This window comes from Chroicocephalus ridibundus, chromosome Z (assembly GCF_963924245.1).
Source record: "Chroicocephalus ridibundus chromosome Z, bChrRid1.1, whole genome shotgun sequence".
Lineage (NCBI taxonomy): Eukaryota > Metazoa > Chordata > Aves > Charadriiformes > Laridae > Chroicocephalus > Chroicocephalus ridibundus.
In genome coordinates this window covers 3,394,281-3,415,639 of record NC_086316.1, presented here as the reverse complement: position 1 = coordinate 3,415,639, position 21,359 = coordinate 3,394,281, and the positions used below count along the sequence as shown (strand labels likewise).

General features: G+C 43.4%; 1 long non-coding RNA gene across 2 annotated transcripts in view; it reads left to right on the top strand.

Annotated features, from left to right (window-relative positions):
- The window catches only part of LOC134508915 (uncharacterized), a 30,070-nt gene extending 9,252 nt beyond the window's left edge, over positions 1-20,818 (top strand). Inside the window, exons 2-4 of one of the 2 annotated variants that reach the window (XR_010069180.1) lie at positions 16,762-18,084; positions 18,748-18,816; positions 19,868-20,818. This is a non-coding gene — a long non-coding RNA (uncharacterized LOC134508915). Of the gene's footprint in view, positions 1-16,761; positions 18,817-19,867 lie in introns of both variants that reach the window. The other variant, XR_010069179.1, reaches the window with a different exon arrangement.
- Positions 20,819-21,359: the final 541 nt, after the last annotated feature.

The following is a 21,359-nucleotide window of genomic DNA, read 5'->3' as shown; positions in this document are numbered from 1 at the left end:
AACACTTGGGGTGAGGAGGAGCTTTCAATTTCATATTAGCAATCCAAATAGTTCAGTCAACTCTTGCTAATCTTATCAAAATTCCCCCACATGTAGAAACACCACGTATCTATAAATCCTTAGTTGGACCTGACCTGACTTTGGTGTCAGAGAAGGTGCCTGTGATCGTGGTTTCCCCCTGGTTTTCAAATTGGTACTAGAAGTGCCATCAGCTGATGCAATGAAAATAGAGGGGCCTTTGCAATTGTGGCTTCATCGTTGCATTGTAAACTGCAGAAGGCTGTGGTCAGGAGCCTGAAAAAACTCATACGGTGCAATAAAGCTCTCAAAGCACATACACACACAGAGGAGAGAGCAAAAGTACAGTTTACCTAGGGAGTTTCAAAAACGGGGCTTGTGCAAACTACCTGTTAGACAAACGCCTCCAAAATGTGGGTGTTCAACAGGAGATTTTCCTAGTCCTCCAAGGGAAAAACAGGCATTGGTCTTCATCTTGACCTGGCACAAACCCAGCTACCTCCCTACACCCTCACCCCAGGTACTCGTCTGAGCAAAGAGACGAGTCGACCTTAGGAAAACTCATATTTTAGTGGTGTCCTCACATTTGGAGGTCTGTGGAAATCATAGAATGGTTTGGGTTGGAAGGGACATTAAATATCATCCAGTTCCAACCCCCCTGCCCTGGGCAGGGACACCTCCCATTAGACCAGGTTGCTCCAAGCCCCATCCAACCTGGCCTTGAACCCCTCCAGGGATGGGGCAGCCACAGCTTCTCTGGGCAACCTGGGCCAGGGGCTCACCACCCTCACAGCAAAGAATTTCTTCCTGATCTCTAATCTAAATCTACCCTTTTCCAGTTTGAAACCATTACCCCTTGTCTTATCACTACATGCCCTTGTAAAAAGTCCCTCTCCAGCTTTCTTCTAGGCCCCCTTCAGATACTAGAAAGCTGCTGTAAGGTCTCCCCGAAGCCTTCTCTTCTCCAAGATGAACAACCTCAATTCTCTCAGCCTGTCTTCATAGGAGAGGTGCTCCAGACCTCTGACCATCTTTGTAGACCTCTCTGGCCTTGCTCCAACAGGTCCATGTCCTTCTCATGCTGAGGCCCCAGGGCTGGAGGCAGCACTGCAGGGGGGTCTCACAGAGCAGAGCAGAGGGGCAGAATCCCCCCCTTGCCCTGCTGTCCACGCTGCTGGGGATGCAGCCCAGGCTGCGGGGGGTTGCTGTGCTGCCAGCGCACATTACCAGTTAATGTCCAGCTTCTCATCCACCAACACCTCCAAGTCCTTCTCCTCAGGGCTGTTCTCAAGCCATTCAGCACAAGAAGAACATGGACCCGTTGGAGTGGGTCCAGATGAGGCCACGAAGAAGATCTGAGGGCTGGAGCCCCTCTGCTGTGAGGACAGGCTGAGAGAGCTGGGGGGGTTCAGCCTGGAGAAGAGAAGGCTCCAGGGAAACCTTAGAGCCCATTCCAGTCCCTGAAGGGGGCCTACAGGAAAGATGGGGAGGGGCTGTTTGCAAGGGCACGTAGTGACTGGACAAGGGGCAATGGTTTTAAACTAAAGCAGGGCAGGTTTAGATTAGACATTAGGAAGAAGTTGTTTACAGTGAAGGTGGTGAGACATTGGCGCAGGTTGCCCAGAGAGGTGGTGGAGGCCCCATCCCTGGAGACATTCAAGGCCAGGCTGGATGAGGCCCTGAGCAACCTGATGTAGTTGAAGATGTCAACTAGATTGACATCTAGATTGCCTCAGTCTTTAGCAGTGGAACTAGCTGTTCCCTGGGCACCCAGCCTCGTGAGCTAGGAGACAGGGAGGGGAAGCTGAAGGAGGTCATCACAATGAAAGAGGAAGTGATCTACGACCTGCTACGCCGCTTGGATGCGCACAAGTCTATGGGACCGGGGGGGTTACATCCAAGAGTGCTGAAAGAGTTGGCAGACGTGCTCGCCAAGCCACTTTCCATGATCTACCTGAAGTCATGGCTAACTGGGGAGGTCCCAATGGACTGGAGGGTAGCAAACGTAGCGCCCGTCTACAAAAAAGGCAGAAAGGAGGATCCGGGAAACTGTAGGCCTGTCAGTCTGACCTCGCTAGCAGGGAAGCTCATGGAGCAGACCATCTTGAGTGCCATTACAAGTCACATAATGGACAAGCAGGGGATCAGGCCCAGTCAGCATGGGTTTAGGAAAGGCAGGTCCTGCCTGACGAACCTGATCTCCTTCTATGACAGGATGACCCGATTATTGGATAAGGGAAAGGCTGTGGGCATTGTCTACCTAGACTTTCAAAAAGCATTTGACACTGTCCCCCATAGAATTCTCATGGAAAAACTGGCGGCTCGTGGCCTGGATGAGCGTACGATCGGCTGGATCAAGCACTGGCTGGCTGGGCGGTCCCCAAGAGTGGTGGTCAATGGAGTTAAATCCAGCTGGCGGGTGGTCACAAGGGGTGTCCCTCAGGGCTCGGTGTTGGGACCATTTCTGTTCAACATCTGTCTCGATGATCTTGATAAGGACATAGAGTGTATCATCAGCAAGTTTGCAGATGACGCGAAGCTAAGCGGGAGTGTTGATCTGCATGAGGGTAGGGAGGCTCTACAGAGAGACTTGGATAGATTGGACCGATGGGCCAATGCTAACGGTATGAGCTTCAACAGGGCCAAGTGCCAGGTCCTGCACTTGGGCCACAAGAACCCCATGCATCGCTGCAGGCTTGGGGCAGTGTGGCTGGAGAGCTGCCTGGCAGAAAAGGAGCTGGGGGTTCTAATTGACAAGCAGCTGAACATGAGCCAGCAGTGTGCCCAGGTGGCCAAGAGGGCCAATGGCCTCCTGGCTTGTCTTAGAAATAGTGTGACCAGCAGGAGGAGGGAGGTGATTGTCCCCCTGTACTCAGCACTGGTGAGGCCACCCCTGGAGTATTGTGTCCAGTTCTGGGCACCTCAACACAAGAGAGATCTCGAGGTGCTGGAGCGAGTGCAGAGGAGGGCAACGAAGCTGGTGAAGGGCCTGGAGAATAAATCTGATGAGGAGCGATTGAAGGAGCTGGGACGGTTTAGTTTGAGGAAGAGGAGGCTGAGGGAAGACCTCATCGCTCTCTACAACTACTTGAAAGGCCATTGTAGAGAGGTTGGTGCTGGTCTCTTCTCACAGGTCATTAGTGATAGAACAAGAGGGAATGGCTTCAAGCTGCAGCAGGGGAGGTTTAGGCTGGACATAAGGGAAAAATTCTTCCCAGAAAGAGTGGTTAGACGCTGGAATAGGCTGCCCAGGGAGGTGGTGGAGTCTCCATCCCTGGATGTGTTTAAGACTCGTTTAGATGTGGTGTTAAGGGATATGGTGTAAGGGAGAACTTTGTAGAGTGGAGTTGATGGTTGGACTCGATGATCCCAAGGGTCTTTTCCAACCTAAATGATTCTATGATTCTATGATTCTATGTCCCTGCTTAGTGCAGGGGGGTTGGACTAGATGGCCTTTACAGGTCCCTTCCAACCCAAAACATTCTATGATGCCATGATTCATTCTCTGCCCAGCCTGGATTTGTGCTTGGGATTGCCCTGACCCACGTGCAGGACCTTGCACTTGGCCTGGTTGAAATACCTCAGTTACTGTCAGTGCTGGTGAGGGAAAGCTGTACAGGTGAAATGACCCATCAGTGTGGCCACAGGATGCGTCATAACTTCATGATAACTCTGATCCAGACCCCTCAGAGAAGCAGGGAGTGAAGATTTGGGGGTGCGGGATGTTAAAATAGCTTAACAAAAATCAAAATGTGCATCTGCGTGTGTTTGTGTGTATTCCAAAAATCTTTGACGGTAACCCATGCTTATTAATGTTAGCAGATGATTTAAAAAGTTTTCACTAAATTCTAAAGCTTCAGAGTGAGAAGGAGATCTTTCCCTGCCTCTGGAGACAGAAAGAAGGTTATCTTTGAGGAGCTGAAGATACCGTGTGCAGTTCCATTCCAGTGCATTTTTTTCTGGTTGTATTTGGAATTTAGCAGCATTCTGCTTTGGGAATTTGCAGTAAATAGGACATGTCAGTGTATTTATGTAAGAAGGCAGCTGTTGGAGATGCATGGCCTGAAGAAGTGTTTTTGCAAGCTAGAAAGCAGTAAAATATGAGTCTGGAGCACAATATTCACAGCAAAAAAAGAAGCTTAAAAAAGCATATGTAGCCAGCTTTCCTCCTCGTTGGGCAGAGCCCACAGTGAATCAGAGGGTTAGGGTTTTTTTTTCCTTCTAAAGGGACATATTTTCCTCATTTTTCCACCATCATATTGGATAGCAAAAATCTAGGATGAAGAAAAAAAAATAAAAGGCCCAGCTTTAGGTGAAAAGCTGTTATCTTCAGGTACATGGCTTATCTATTTTTTCCTATAGAAAAAAGGTATGAATTGCTGTATATTTATGGTGACTTCATCAGTTGGACATAGTAGGAAAGAACTTCTCCCAGCTGAAGGTGCCGTAAGAGGAATAAAATTTAATTTTCCTAGAGCTAGAAATGGAAATGTGGCTGTTGTTTGGGACCTTGTGGCAGCTGAGATTTCTGTACTGGAGGAAGATAGCTGGAGAACTCAGCTAGGCTCAATGAACAAATTAAAAAAGAAGTGCTAAGAAAGTTGAAAATTCAACTGATGTAAAATATTTCATCTTACAATTTAACCTCCTGCTATGCGTATCATATAGAAAATTGTTTCAGTTTAGCCATGTAGTGGTTTTGATCCAAAAGAAGGATAGCAGAAGGATTCAACCTGATCTAGTTGAAGGTGTCCCTGCCCATTGCAGGGGGGTTGGAACTAGAAGACCTTTAAAGGTCCCTTCCAACCCAAACCATTCTACGATTCTGTGATTCTGCTTTTGTTTGTCTTTGATTTGTTTGATTCTTGCTTTAAAAAAGAAAATAAAGAAAATTTTAGCTACCTAAATTTGTTCATTTGAGGATTCTTTGCTTGGCTTTCTCCCATAGTTTGTGTCCACATAAATAGATAATAAAAGAATAAACGGTGATACTGCTCTTCTTAGCCTTAGCCGGCAGGCTGTGGCACAGTGCATATGGTGGGCTTTTACCACAACAAAATTCTTCTTACTATTTGATACCTAGGTAGGAACACTTACGGCTCCAGTTATTATAATCTACACTTGCACCCGTCTATTCAGTTTTAGAATAACTGAATCGAAATTTTTAATAGTGAATTGTTTTATATTTATATATATAATCCAAAGTGTGCATGTGTGTATGTATAAATATACACACATTGCTTCCCAACTTTGTCAGATCCGTTGGGCACATACTGCTCACTCATTCATCGCATGCTATATGTTGTATGTCTGTGTGTTTTAAAATGAAAATAATTGTATTACCTTTAAAAAAAATAACGCAGGCACTAGTAATAATATTTGTAGTCTAGTTGAAATCTCAGGGTGCAAGGTTTTTTAATTTTATTTTTTTTTTAAAAAGACTAATATTTATTAAGAAATATTCCAAGAACTGTTTTTGTTATTGCAGGAAGTTAACTTACTGCCCAATAAGAAATAATCACTCAGTCAAGGGTAATGCAATTAATTAGCAAATTAAATAAGCTGCTCATGAGTCAGCATATCTCTTTCTCCTTTTTTTTGTTTTTTGGTAAATCAGATGTACAACTCTTAATTTTATTGAATTGCTTAATTTGCAAGGTTAATTGCACATGCATGCCTGATATGTCTATGTGTAGTAGTAGATCCTGAGGCAGTCGGACATCACTTACGATGGTGGGAATGCAGCACGTTGACTTCATAGCTGACTGAGTAAAGAATTGTGCAAGACTTCAGGGCCTGATCTGAGCCAGCAGAACAGTTTTGCTAATGAGTTAAGTAGGAGCAAAGTCTTACTTGAAGCTGGTTAGTCTAGAATTACAGATAAGTTTCACACTAGAGCTCGCCAAATGATGGCAAACTTGATTCATTAGTCTCTAAATGGCTGGATGGGACCTTCATTTTTCTTCTATAAGCACGGAGAACATTTGCTGTTTGTCTGTATTCAAGCTACTAAACATTATTGTTTTCTCCAACTGAAAGGTTTATTACTTGCGAAAAACAAATAATGTGCTGGTATCAGTGTGTTTATATATTCAAAATTAATTAATGTTTTATTTGACAGTTGCACTCCCACAAGTAACAAGTCAAAGCAAAGCGTTGATGAGCAATCCTTAGATTAAAATGTGTTTGCCTTTGGTGGGCACTTACGGATAACACACACTTACGTAGACAGAAAGGTCAGTTAATGAACAGTTTCCTACAAATGGACATCTGCTCACTGTTAGGCCAGTGACTACTTCAGTCATCTTTGTCATATACCAGGGAAAATGCTTATTCCACAGCAAAAATTTGCTACCTAACAACTAAAACTCCGCGTCTAAAAGATTCTTACTGAATGTGTTGTGAATGAAGAGTGTTTTATTTTCTCACTTCAGACTCTTGCTCAGTTTTGTAAACTTGTTCGTTACCAGAGACAAGCTGAACTTGTCAGGAGCAGTTTCAGTTTATACCATAAGCAGATACTTCTTAAGTTGTGAAGCTTTTTGGGACCCCGTGCCCCAGGCCATTCAGTATTTGTACTGCTGAAGAGTTGAGAGACTCTGATGTAGCTGTTTAGTGTACCATGGAAGAGAAGGAAGGGCAGAAAACTTTCCTCTCCTTAGGCTACGTGAGCAAAATTTGCAATGGATTTCATGGGAGAGCGTGGAAAAAGAGTTTGGGAAATGTATTGTAGAGTATCTGGAAAGAAATACGAAAGAAGACCTATGAGGCAGTACTATTCTCAGGAAATGACTTAGGTGGCAAAACCAAATTATAACAGGTTAGCCCTCCACCGAAAAAAATGGGAAAATTCAGAGGCCACAGGCAGCCTGAGAAGCTGAACAAAACCAGAGAAAGAATTTTGCTATGGAAATGCTCTGCCAAGTATTTTGGGCTTGTCCGTGTGGCCTCGCCCTGGTAGAAGTCGTACTGGATTTGCATTACGTAGCTCTTGTTGGCCCTTCACCCTACCAACCCTGACTTTGCTAGACAGTAAATTTACACCCTTGTGTACGTACACCTGCCCACCCAAATCCTGACCCCTTCATGTTGCTTCTGCTAGGTGTCAGCATGCACACCATGTAGAGACTGACTGTGTAAGGCACGTGTTAGGGACAGACATGGTGTGTTATGATGTTGAACACAGTAAGTCTGATGAGTTTGCAGGTGAAGCAGTTAGTAATTCAGACGTAATTTTATTTCTTTCAAAACCCTGGGCTCGTTTTTGAACCAAGGGATGAAGAGACTAGCACTCCGTGACTATGCTCTAGCATCTTATTTTAAACTCTTGCTAGCTCTGAGGATAAATGCTTTCTGTTGTTTTAACGCAATCTTGAAGATCTGTCTAATGGAACACTCTTCGCTGTAATGGCTTCCAGACCATTTCATGTGAGATATATTTATTATGTGTCCTCCACATATTTGTGCAATGGCAATGCACGTCTCCTTGGAATAAATCTGTGAGGGATACTGTATGAGAGAACATCTCTGATAACAACACCGACACAGCCAAACTACTACATTTCAGTACGATCTGGAAGGGTTTTCCAGGGTGCTCAGTGATCTGTAGACTCTCAGTAGCATTCAGTGCTGCATGGATATCTCTTGGCATCTGGAGGTGTGCGCTTTCTGGTAATGCAGTCGTAATGTCATGCAAGAGTGCCTTAAGTATGCTAATATTGCTTGCCAAGCCACTAGATCTCTTCCAAGGTCCTTTTAAGAGCTGGTGGCTGTGCCCTCAGCTGCAGTGTGAGCCCTTGCACTTTTATTGTTCCTTTTTCTCTCTTTCAGCGGGGAAGGGTGAACCTGAAAAAGTTTGGCTTCTGCTTGGTGAGAGCTCATCATGGCTGAAGATGAGCTCCTCCTGCTGACCCTCTCCTCCTTCTTGGACTCCAGGGTTGGACCAGCGATGGCACAGTGTCACTTTTTTGTCTGTCAGCCTTTACATTTGCCATCCTGCTGAAGGAAGCCTTCACATTTGTCAGCATCAGCCGTAGAGAGGGAGCTGAAATCACTTGACTTTGGCATGTACTCTCCCTGGGCCAGATGCAAAGGTATGGTCATTTTTATATATATTTCCCCAGAAATCTGTACTCCTGGAATTCAGCGATCCTCTGAGGCAGCCTCTTCTTGCCTCCTGCAGCCAGGCTTCCAGCAAAGGGAGCACATCTATGGCCTGATCCCGCTGCGGGGAGGGATTCGCTCTCTGAAGCATCCCCTTGGCTGTGCTGGTTCCAGGGGAAAGCTGTCAGGATAATTCCCGACGGGATCAGAGTCCTGCCAGCCACTCACCCATTGCAGAGGTTCGGTCTGTGCAGGATTAGGTGGAATCAGAACCGCAATCTGTGACAACTAGGGCTTAAGCTTCATGGGGACATGAAGTTTTGCAAAAAGCTGTTTTTCCGGGATCCCGGTTGGTGGGGTGGGAATCAAAGGAACAGAGGCAAAACAGGGTCCTCTGAGGCAAAGCTGTGTGATCTGCGTGAAAAATGCAGAAGTAGGTTGGCTAGCACTGTGGTGTCCGATTGCATTTTGAATCGCACTTCCCAGGAGATAGAGAACCTGGCAGTTTGCATAGGCATTTTTGGGAGACAATTTTGTATGCAGAGTTAACACTTTTCTCGAGGTGGGGAGATGGTGAAATTCCTTTACAGAATAGGCACCTATCACTTTTTTTGTTGTTGCTGTTCTTAAAGCCTGAGAAAACGACTGTTTTCGAGTGCACTGAAGTGTGTGAATTTGTTGAAATAGTCATTATCTTTTCTCTTCCTGATGAGCTTGCAATAGCACAATTGTTGTCTTGTTTCTTTGCATCAATTGCCTACACCTAATTGGTTTCTAGTGTGAGATAGATAACCTATATAAAGCCTTCACACGACTTCAAAACAGGTTTCTATATTTAAATATACACTGGGATGCTGGCAGCCCTTGTGCTGTAGGCAGGAGGGAGTTGAGCAGGCAGAGTGCTTGCTCACAAGGGGCTTTTGGGGCTTTTTGTTTGTGTTCATGGAAAACTTCAGTCCCATTCCTCAGCGGATAGCAATGCTGAGTCTTTCGTCTACACACCAGCATCATCGCTGAGCATCAGCCTGATGCTTTGAACAAACAAGCAGGCAATCCTTCCTCCATATCCCTTTTATTGGGTGTCAATGTCTTGAAAAACTTATTTTCTGTGCAAGGACAGGACCTTATGTCCTCCTGCATCTTTCTATATTTTTCCACCTTTTTTCCCCAAACAGTAGGGAGGTTCCGCTTTGCAATTTCTACCCCAGAACAGCCTTTAGTGATGTGGGTAGACACTACCATGATGGAGATCAGCACAGATCCAGGCTTACAGGGTTTAGTCATGGGTATGAGTTTTAAATTGGTAGATGAACTTTTAGACAGATATATCCTATTAATTGTCACCCCAAATAGGACTGTGACACAGAATCCTAAACTGCTACAGGGTCTTGCGGCGAATTAATTGAGATTAGACCTTATATCAGACTAGGACCCTGACAAACACAGTATTTGTGTTTGATTTAGGGCTAGATTTTGCTATTGAATCCCACACTTTAACAGAAATACCATATGGAAATCCAGCTTTCAAATCTGGTCTTCTGTAGCCAACTTTGTGAAACAAGCCTCAACTCCCTTTTAACTTTTCAAGAATAAACAAGACTAAAAGGCAACAATATTCTTTCAGAAACACAAACCAGCAGGAGCTAAATTTTATTCTCAGTTTTTATGGTGTTCCGCTGAAATAACAGTGAAGTTGTGTTGCATTTTTCCCAGTTTGGAGGGTAAAATCTGTCCCCAGGAGCTTGGAAAATGCCTACTTTTTCCAAACTGCTAAAACTGTCAGTGTGGTTTTTTATTTTTTTGTTTTTTTGAGTCTAGGGGAGGAGATAGGGGAAGAAAAGAATGGATTAATCTAGAATGGCACATAGAAAATATGCACCGACCAAACCTGTTTAGCCTTTGTTTAAGTAGATGGCAACTCTCTTCTTAATCAACAATATGGAATTATTATCAACAATAAAACATTCTTGCAAGTGTCTGCCAACCCCCCATCTCAGCCAGTGCATTTTATTTGGAGCTTACAACATGAATCTATTTCTTTTTCAAAATGCCTGCTATAATAGCCCTCTCTCCTCCGGCATTTGCTGAGCATGGGATAGTCACTGCCTGACTTATCACCAGCCTGGTTGAGCCAAGAAGGTAATTAACCCTTTAGCTTGATCTCCAGGGTGGCAGCCTGCTCAGCATCTGCAGAGTTAAGGCATGCTCTCCCAAATGGCTAATGAACAAAGCTCTGGAAAACTTCGTCAGGAGGTGATGTCACCCATTTGATATACAAGGTAATTTTAGCACTTTTCTTAATCTGGCTGCCCAAATTATTCTGATGGAAATGAAATAGCAAGTTTAGCATGTGGATCTGCTCTGCATGAAATGCCTTTTGTTATTTTCTATGGTGGGCCATAAACTTTTCTGCCCCTCATTTGCTCTCCATGTCATGCAGGTTCAATGCTTTAAAAATGCCAAAGATGGTACAGAAAGTTTAAGAAAGAAAAGGAGATTTATTTATATTTTCTTCACCAAAACTCAGGAATCTAAATTTGAATGCTATGTTAATCTTTGATATTATGCAGTGTTTAGAGTAGAAGTCTGAACATAGGGTGAATTATATGTTTACCATTAGTATAGGATAAATTAATGTTCAATGTTTTTCATATACCTTCTCAAACCCTTCAGTTTTGATAATTTTTTACAGAAGATAATTAGTCGAGGGTATTCTGGAATTTCTTCTGCCAACTTTGTTACTTGCGCAGAGACAGTCAAACCCATCAAACTTTAAGATGAAACTCACAAAGAGCTGGAGTCGCTGGGATGCAAAGGTATACCAGTCTGCTCCGATGCCTGAAAATGTAGTCACACAAGTTCGGCTACGGAGTGGGAACCACTGCTGCTGAATGTCAGTGGGAACAGAATCCGTTTTCCCCTCTCTGATTTTGATGTACCATGGAAAAGTATCATTTGCCAAGTAAGAGATTCTCTTTCCCGATATTCCTCACAGAAGACACAGAAAATTATTTTATCCAGTGCAAGAATTCTCCGAGCCTGTGTAAGTGTCCATATTTTATTTTCAGGCTGTAAAACTCCTCAGATATTGTCAGGAGATTATTAAGCAACCAGATTCCTGGAACCTTTACGTGAAAAGAAAAGCCAGCCTTCATTTACCTTTAATGGGACAGCCTCATTACTCCCAATTTTCTGGTAAATAGCAGATTATTTGCAGGTACAAGATGATTTTCTCTTTAACACTTCTGACATATTTTGTTACCAGAGCCTTGACAGCTGTGATTTGGCAAATGATCTCTGTCCTGATTTTCTTTCCCTTGGAGGATTAAAACACCTTCAGCTCACCATCAAGCTGAGGAAGGTGGTGAGGTCTGTGTACCTTGGAGATGATCTGTTTTCTAACTAGACCGTGCTAGCTTTGAACAACAGAGCTTAACAAGAAAAATCAATACATTAGAGACTAAATCTACAAATGCTTTGTCAATCGTGAAATGTTAAGCAAACTTCAGGCAAACAAGCATGTGTGGTATTCAAATTTCCATTAGTCACTTAGAGTGGAAAAACTGACGTGATTGTCAATTAGTGGGATGGGAGATTCAGCTTATTTAGCCAAGAAACCACAGTGCAGCGTTAGGCTCCTTAGTTAAAACAAATGTCTCATTACAAAGGTACTTTGATATTTCTTGTGTTTATAGAAGATCAGTCATCATTCAGGTACTGAAAAGCCGTAAAATTGAATACTCTTTACCAAAAGTAGGTCCTACCCCTCCTTTTCGAGGTTTCCTCACTTCTGGCAAGCCTGCACAGCACTGGAGGTTAACGATGAGCTAACGCCTTCTTAAACAGTCTATTTAAGAAACAGAGAAGAAAGTGCTGAACATCCCCCTGCTGCTTCAGCACATGAGCTTTCTTTCCCTTTTTTGCTCAGGTGAACGATTTGCTGCTCCCCAAACTGTGACTCAAAAGAGCTGCTTTTGCCTTTCTGCGCTGTGGTTATGTTGCCAGCGTTTGGGAAGCTAGTGTCAGCATGCACCTTATGCAAACAGGGCTCGAAGGCCGGTGTATTTTGAACTGCAGAAAAGCCTTTTTCTTTCGTTTTTTTTTGGTTGGGTTTTTTTTTTTTTTTTTAGGGAGTTTGGTCAGAATTTTGTTGGGTTGGGGTCACTGTTTTACACCCACGAGCAGTTTGTGTGGAAGCGCACTGGGGAAAGCTAGTGCTGGCTAGAAGATGTAATTTGAGATAGTTCTGTCCCTATGCTCTGCGCTAACGAAATGGTGGCTGAGGGTGACTTAAGATTAATCGACTATTGTTTTCAAAAAGCTGCTAAGCACTAATTCATCAGAACTCTGATAAATTCTACTCCCTGTAACAGCGTGCCATGGCTTTTCTTATTTTGGTTTTTGTTGCTTGTTACCATTTTATAGAGGCCCTATTCTTGCACCATCCAGGATCAGGCTCGCACCATCCTTGAGACACCCATGGGTGGAACAAATTAAAATAGGTGCTTTTCCAGATGCAGCTCTGTCCTGCTTTGTGCTCTTTTCTTGTTGGCTCTACTGCCGGACAAAGAGTAGTTCAGACAGGAGACGTGTGTTTCGCTAAGAGGCCAGACGTTTGAATGTGAGGGATCAGGATAAAGAACGGTCTGATCTGTGGAATTTTATCAAGAAGGGTGACTAACGCCGATGGAGTTTGCCATGTCTGGGCCCACGCCGCAGGCAAGAGCTGTTCACCGCCCTTTTTCGGGATGGAGGCATGAGGGTGTTACTGGACACTGCCCATAAATGATAGGCATGAGAAGTCCTCCAGACATCTGGAGTTTATTTAAGGACGGCTGCTCTCTGCGGTGATGCTCCGACTCCGAGAAGAATCCTCCTCTGGGAGAGATCAGCTGGTGATTTCTGGGTGACGTGGTGCCTCCCCTCTGATATGCCCCATCTCTGACAGCAGGCTGGCGAAGAGGACACCTCTTACCCGCAAAACTCCAACCCCAAAGAGCAGGGTCCAACCGTGACGCTCCTTTGGCGTGGATGACATTGTCTACTAGGCTGACAGCCTCTTCCTTAGCTTCTTTACACATCGCATGAGTCCTGTTCCCGCCGGTCACGACCAGGGATTTGTGTTTGGAAGGGTTAACTTGGCAGCCATCCCCATGGAATAATGCAAAGCTAAACATTTTTGGTGCAGGGGTCGCTTGCTTTTATCAAAAGCGCTGGATGTAACTGGGCAAGAAACGACGAGCTTCTATCGCAAACCCAAGCAAACTGTCCAATTTCCTGCCAGTGTGTTTTCTGCCTTCATAGGGATTTGAAAAGGAACACCTGGAATCCTGGAAAGGATCTCTTGAGTCTGTGAGGTCGGGAGCGAGCCTGCCACATGCCTGGCTGCTGGAGCTCAAGGAGTCCTGATAACGCATTTCTAAGCAGAGCACCGTCCCTCCCTCAGAGGTGTGAGGGCAGGAATAGCTAATGACAGCACTTTTCCATGAAAATTCCCTGCTCAAACAAAGGCCAGGGCCAAATGAAACTTGTTTTTCTCTCAATTCTTATATTCCCTCCAGTGAATTCAGAAAAAATCTATTTTGACATAATCCATTTTGGGTACCAAAAGGAGACACTTAGCATATTGTGAGGCAGTTGATAATTTTTGGCAAAAAAAAATCTGGGTGATTTTTTTTTTAATTGATTTAGTTTTCGGTTTGGTTTTGGTGTTTTGTTTTCCCTAACATTATCCAATGACTCAACACAGCTAGCATATCAAGGTATTGGCCAATGCCTTCATATTACATCTGAAATTAACAACAGAGTTAATTACCCATCTCCAGCAGTACGATGTGCCAATTATCTGCCAAACAGCTTGCATAGTTGAATGACTCCGAGTAATTTTGCTGACATCCTGTAAATAGGTGTTTGTGCAACAGCCCTTCAAACGTAAATAAAATCAAGGCGGCCATGAAATTATATGCTGTCCCTCAAAGGTGGTGTTTTTTTGATCTTTTGCTCTTTTTAAAGACTATGTGATAATCATTCCATTTAAGAGCGAAGTAAGCTCTGAGTGTAGCTGGTTTCTGCTCTCCCGCCAGCTTTTCCCTTTTGGCTTCTTCCAAGCCTTGAGTGATTTGTCAGGTCAGTTTGGAGAGGCCCTTGTCTCTCCTTCAAGAGGACTCCTGTTTATTTGCTGGGTGGTGTTGTGGGTGCCTCCTTCCTCTTTTATCTCCTCTTCCTCCGAAGACACTTACTCGTGCTAGCAGCTGGCTTAAGTTTACTACAGTTGGATCAGGTTTGCCCATTCAGCATCATTTGAGAACACCGAATTCCTGATTAGTTATATGCACTGTTATTATACGGAGAGCTGGTTTCCTTCTTAGCCAAACCATTTCTCTCAGTCTTGTGGAAATCGGGCTCCTCGTCGATGTGGAAAGTCTGGGTAGGCAGAACCGATGTGAGAATGCAGCTGGAAAATAGTCATTATAGTGGAGACAGACTGAACAGAGGAAAAAATGACTTGGAGAATCGGAGATTTATTTCATTTGGTCGTATTATAAAGCTTTGGAGGAACAAAGTCCTCCTTCACGCAAAAGATTTTATGTTCACTTCTAACCGTCTCCAGTGAAATTAATTTTGGATTAAACTATCTTCCCAGGTCTGCGAGTGAAGGTGGGAGTTGGCATGTTCCCACATTAAAAGAAACTCCAATGTTTTCCCGTTTATTCCTTGATTACCTCCTTGCAAACATTAAGAAGGATTTTTGAATGGGGTGATATTGGGCAGAGGGTAGATCTCTGTCCTTAAATGTTACCAAAGAGTATCAGTCACTCTATTTTTATTTATTCCTATTCCTTCCCATGTGTAACACAGCATGGACTCCAAACAGCAAGAAAACTTGTGCAATTACCTAATAAAACTTGCTTCTTGGGAAAGTCTAAGAAGTTGGCTCAAGATCTCTTTTTTTCCCCCAACCTTCTAAAAAAGGCAGATTGCAGAAAGGGATGTGATATTCTTATGATATATATCCATTTACATGAACTTTATGGCTACAAGTGTCCAAAAAGAGAGACGGATAATTCTGCCTAGCAAGGGCATGAAGAATGTGAGTGAGATTTGCTTTGTGGCCATGGCAGTGGGCTCTGGCTATATGGTTACTGTTGATGAGTGACATGGGGAAAAATGGGTGGTTTTACACACACAAGGACCTGACCACCTTCAGTGTGGTCCAAGTGAAACTGAAGGATCCTGAAATTCATGACAGTGTTGCTTGCAAGCTCCCTGGGGGAGATCTTGATATCTCTGTGGCATTTGCAGCTACTTTTGAACACCTATGGAGGATGGGAAAAATGATGGAGGGCTGAAAAAAAAGGGAAAACCTCGTGTCTACCTTATGTTTAAGAAGGGAGAAAAGGGATGGGTGGCAAACTGTCTTGCAGCTTGCTAGAAATTTCTGCAGGAACGCTGGACAAATACAGTAGAGTTTGCAAGTATCTTGAAGTAAACAAGGAGCTGAGAAACAGCCAACACGGATTTGTCAAGAACAAATCGTGTCTAACCAATTTAATTTCTGCCTTTGAAAATAAGGAAGGTTTTCTTTCCAGATAGGAACAGCAGATGTTACACATTCTGCTTTTAGTACAAAATTGTTGTATTGTTTCACTTGACACTTTTTTGGCAAGGCAGCATGGCTAGCTGTACGTGCTGAAGGCTCGGTGCAATACTAGTTGAAAAACTATTTCCAGAATTCAGTGGCTTAAAGTCAGTGAGTATGACCTGTGTGTGGCACTCATCAATACCTTGTATTAATGATTGGATGATGAAATAAGGGTACGGTCATTAAATTTAGAGGTAACACTAAGATGGAAGAAAATGAGAATGTGTAGACAGGCTTATCATTAAAATTGGTCTTGACAAGTCAACAAGGACAAGCACAGGGCACTCAGCAGGAACCACTGTCTTTTCAAACACAGAGTGAAGAGCAACCGAGCTGGCAACGCTTTTGTAAAAAGGGACCCAGGAATGACTGTGGTCCACACGATGGGTCAGCAGAGCTGTTTGGGTGGGAAAGTAAACCCTCTTCTGGGAGTGAAATTAGGAGACAGCCTGTGAGAGTAGGGTGAAACAACCTTTCTTCTTCATCGTTCAGTTCTGCAAGGTTTCCATGGCAGTCCTGTGTTTTAGATAGCGTGCATGGAGGAAAAGTCATTTGGAGAGAATCAAATAAGTAACAACCTGGTCAAAGATCTAGAATAAAAGATCTCCAGAGGAAAGATAACAATTGTTTACATGTTTACCTAACTGAGAGAACGTAAGCCTCCTAATACATAAAAAAAAATGGCAAAAGCCAAAGACATCCTGTTCTCCCATGCAGATGAGAAATACATCTGAAAGCAGTGAGTTTAACTTGCAAAAAGGGAGCTTTGATTACTAGTTAAGGTTTCTGCTCAGGGATAAGGAAGTACTGTGCAGGAAAGCTGTGGAGCACTGGTAGCATGTTGTGGTTCTGAAGAACAGGTTAGGCAAATGTTGCTCAGGAATGACATGTGTGATTGACCCTGTGTCAGTCAGAAGGATGGAAGACGCCCTCGTCAGGTTTCTTCACACCTCCTAGTCTGTGACATTGACCAGTAATCAGTAAAACTTTATCCAAAGGTTCCAATTGACTCGCAAGCCTCAATGCAGGGACGTGGATCAGGACTGGAGCAGCTGGGAGACACCTGTAAGACGAGCCTAGATTTTAGGTGAGGTTGTGTCATTTTAAACCTTTTCTGTTCTGCTCTCTTGCATAATAGACCTTTTATCTCTTTTTGTGATTTTTCAGGCTGACCCCAGGTACCTAAGCAGAGGTGTGTAGTTGGTAGCCAAAACTCAACTGGACATACTGAATCAATGTGCACAGCAGAATGAAATATTGCAGTCTGGATGTCAAAACACACGCAACTGTTGAATGAGGCATTGACAGACTGGCACGGGCAGCCCTTTTTGTGTAACAGTTGCCCCTTTTAGAAATAGCATGCCTTGGTTTAGAAGTGAGAAACAAATAGCCCTTAATTTATCGTGGAATTGTTTACTTTAGTTCAAACGTCCATATGCAGATGATTCAACGACTTATTCCAGTATCTTGGTGGCGAGACTTTTTTCAATTTTCAAATTGTATTTCTTTGTTTTTCAGAGAACAAACAATGGGAATGGAAACTTGCTGAAGCTGTAATTATCAACATTGCTATTTTCTGCACTTTATTCATCTCCCTAATAATTCTGTTTGCTCTCTCTGCAGATGAACAGATAAATGTGCACTAGTTTCACTAGAAAGCAATAGGATTTTGCTGTTTATCATAGAATCAAAGAATCATTAGTGTTGGAAGGGACCTTAAAGATCATCTAGTTCCAACCCCCCTGCCCTGGGCAGGGACACCTCCCACTAGATCAGGTTGCTCAGAGCCCCATCCAGCCTGGCCTTAAAAACTTCCAGGGATGGGGCTTCCACCACCTCTCTGGGCAACCTGTGCCAGTGTCTCACCACCCTCATGGTGCAGAACTTCTTCCTAACGTCCAGTCTGAATCGTCCCATCTCTAGTTTTAATCCATTCCCTCTAGTCCTACCGTTACGCGACATCCTAAAAAGTCCCTCCCCAGCTTTCTTGTAGGCCCCCTTAAGATACTGGTAGGCCACTAGAAGGTCTCCTTGGAGCCTTCTTTTCTCCAGACTGAACAACCCCAGCTCTCTCGGTCTGTCCTCATAGGAGAGGTGCTCCAGCCCTCTGATCATCCTCGTGGCCCTTCTCTGGACACGTTCCAGCACGTCCATATCTTTCTTGTAGTAGGGGATCCAGAACTGGACACAGTACTCCAGGTGGGGTCTCACGAGAGTGGAGTAGAGGGGGAGAATCACCTCCCTCGACCTGCTGGCCACGCTTCTCCTGATGCAGCCCAGGATACTATTGGCTTTCTATGTCTGCATATATTTCTCTAAAGGTAATCTTTTCAGAGCAGGCTAATATGCAGCTTGTCAGATTTTTCTTCATATCAGGAGAGTATGCATGTATGAAAATGAAAACGCTACTAAAAAAACAGCCATGGGGAATGTGCAAACAACGTGAATGTAAACGCTGACATTGCAAGGATGCTGCTTCCCTTTAGTGTTATCCTCACTGCCCATAAAAAGCCATAAAAATATGGCATTCATGCTCCTTATTAGCAGGAGAGGTGCTCTGCACTTGCTTTCCTAAAGAATTAAGGGTCACAGCTAAGAACAAATGTTATTTTCTGAAATGCATTTAATGTAAAAATCTTGGCAGACGAAAGAAAACACTAGTAGAGAATCCAAGTAAAGAAAAACCTTTGTGTGCATGTCTGTTTAGAAAATAAAAACTGAACCCCCATTTCCATGAGTTGACTTAAAGTAGAATAGATCTAAAGAATTCAAGAAAACCATTACCACTAGTAAAGTTGCAAATTATGACTCTCATTTCCAGCCTTTCTGCCTTGGCCAGGGGGTCAGATGCAGTTACATAAAACCTTTCCTTCTGTAAGGAATTAACATAGGAGAGACTTTTATCTTCATAGAATATGGAATTTTTATGAATACTCATTTTTCTGTGTGGCATTTTTTAAGGCTTTGTGCATCTTGTCTCTTAGTTTTTCATGTCCTGGTATCAAGACAGCTGACAAATTGCTGGGGACTTACGAGCACTGTGTTATGACATGGTAATACTACAATATTAATATTTCTTCATGCAATATTAATATTTCTTCATGCCATTACAATACGTAAAATATAACTGAGATTGATATAAAAAACTTAAATTTGTTTCAACATTCTTCTACAAAGCTGTAGCACCTACAGTGTGCACTTGAGATTGCTGTACTGTATTCTGAGAGGAGAATGAAGGCTATCTCAGTTTGGCAAAATAAATTACTTAGTGAGATCAAAATTACTATTTTTACTCTGCCTTTCTTTGTCCAAAAATGCTGAAAATATTTGTAAAGAAATTTTTATAGGTTTACAACTAAAAAGTCAGACAGAATATCAGCACACATTCTTCCCTGATGTATATCGTTGTTTCTCAACCAGAAAGCTCTGGAAATAGTCCAGTGAAGTCACTTTCCCCATTTCTACACACCAGTTTGATTAAGTACATTAATTGTATTAAAAAAAAATCACTTTACAATTGAGACTGTATGTACAAAATCATTGTGGTTTAGAGAAAACGTCGTGTCGTTGGTTTGCTTTCTAGTGTGCTTCCTCACACGTAAGCTCTAACATCTACATTTGTCATCGTGCCTACAGAAACTCTGATAACAACCTTGGTAAAGCATTATTCTGTGATATCACTTTATTTCAGGAGTGGAAGATTTTTCAACTTAAAATGCAAAGAAACTGTGATTAGACTGGAGCGGTTTACCAAAATGACACGTTCATAGCGCTGCAACCTGGGATTTTCACTGGTTTAATGGCATCGGTTTTTCTGCTGACTTCACCTTATTGGCACAAACCAGTTCATATACACAAAGCTGCAGCATGCGGGCAGCTTTTCTTCTCTCCCTCATGTATCTATAGATGTTTGCATTATAAACATAAATACATAATCCTTCTTGCCTCCAGCTGAGCTCTTAAATCCAACGGCATTTTGAATTTTAAAGGCTAATTATGCACTTTGCAAGCGAAAGTTCTGTTACTAATTTAAAATTTGCTTTTCATTAGTGGGCATGATCAGACCTAAAGTGCATAACTTTGGGGGTTTTTTTCGCTTCGAAGTTTCCCACAGCTGTGGACATCCTTTCCCTCTCCCGTCCCGCCGCGGCCACGGCATGGCCCGAAGCAATGTGTCAGCCTTACGGTGGCCACTGAGGTATACCAGAAGAGGAGAAGGGTCCACCCCATCTGCAAGGAGAGCTGCTGGTTTTGTGCGCTCTCTTGAAAAGACTAATTCAGTGCTGTGAAATCAAAACCTGTTGAGAGACTGTTCCCAGGCAAGCAGCTGCTGCGTTAGATTTTCATCATTGCGGGGCTGATGAGATTTACTTTGGGCTGCTTTTTTTTATTTATTTTTTTTTCCATTGGCACTGCGCCCCGGTGATAAGAATTCTTGTCTTTCTGCTAGTTATATTTTAACCTACCTGTTGGTTTTCTTATTTGAGAAGTTAAATGGAGCAGCCTTTGGGGGGAGGTCTGAAGTAACTTCGCAGCACTACTTCAAAGGCACTTCTGCTGTTGAACACCCAATACACTGACGGCTATAACACTTTAACGCATGTAATTGCTTTATGTAATGTAGAAAAATTAATTAACAGATGTTCTGGGTACTTTACTGACTTAAAGCAGACTCTTTCTGCAGATTCATAAATGTGCGGTGGAACTCAGCACTTTCTTGCAGGCCAGAGCTGGGATGCTGGCGGTGGCTGTGTTAGCTGGCGCTGGGAAACTATTTTTAGACCTTCATCTATTTCGGTAATTGAAGCTTTTCCCACTTTCAGCTAATGCTGTCTCTGTTGTGTGACTCGGCTGGCGACCAGCTTGGTGGAGGGGACAGAGCCGCGGGAGGCGCGGGGGGAGAGATAAAGAGCCGCTCTCAGGTTTGGGGATTTAGCGGCCGTCAAAACAAAGAATTATAGTAAATGCATGTGTAGGTGGAGGATTCGTTAAGTAACTCTGAAAGAGCTGGATCGCGTTCACTTACAAGGCTGAAACTGCATTAATGTTATTAACTTTCTGCATGGTGTGTTACAGGCAGACTCAGTGCTGCTAACGCAGGAACACGTGAGCATTCGGGAGGACCACTTCGGTCTCCAAGGGTGAACGGCATCGTTTCAGCAAGCCACCACCTTTGAGAAAGGGCCAGGTCCAGAAGAGGAGCTGGATTTTCACCAAGTCCAACATTTCCGTACTTCTTTAAGCCTGTTGGCCTTCAGATTTCCAGTTTGACGGCTAGGTATGTGTAAGAGAAACCAGGTAGGGATGAAGTGTTTGGCACCTAAACCCACAATTCAGCGTTCCTCTCTACAGCTGGCCCAAGGAGAGTGGTCTGCCAGGCATCTAACAGTATAAGGCTGCCTAGAAAATGTAAGATTTTTAAGTGTTTTTGCTAAGTGCATTAACCACCGTGGATATGCTATGCACATGTGCAGTTCTCTCATCAGCACAGCCTTTAACTCCCAGAGTGGCCCTTCACATACCTTAATGCATAATCTCATTCTGTTCTCTCTTTTTGACAAACATAAAATATTTGAGCAGAATAGGACATTGAGGC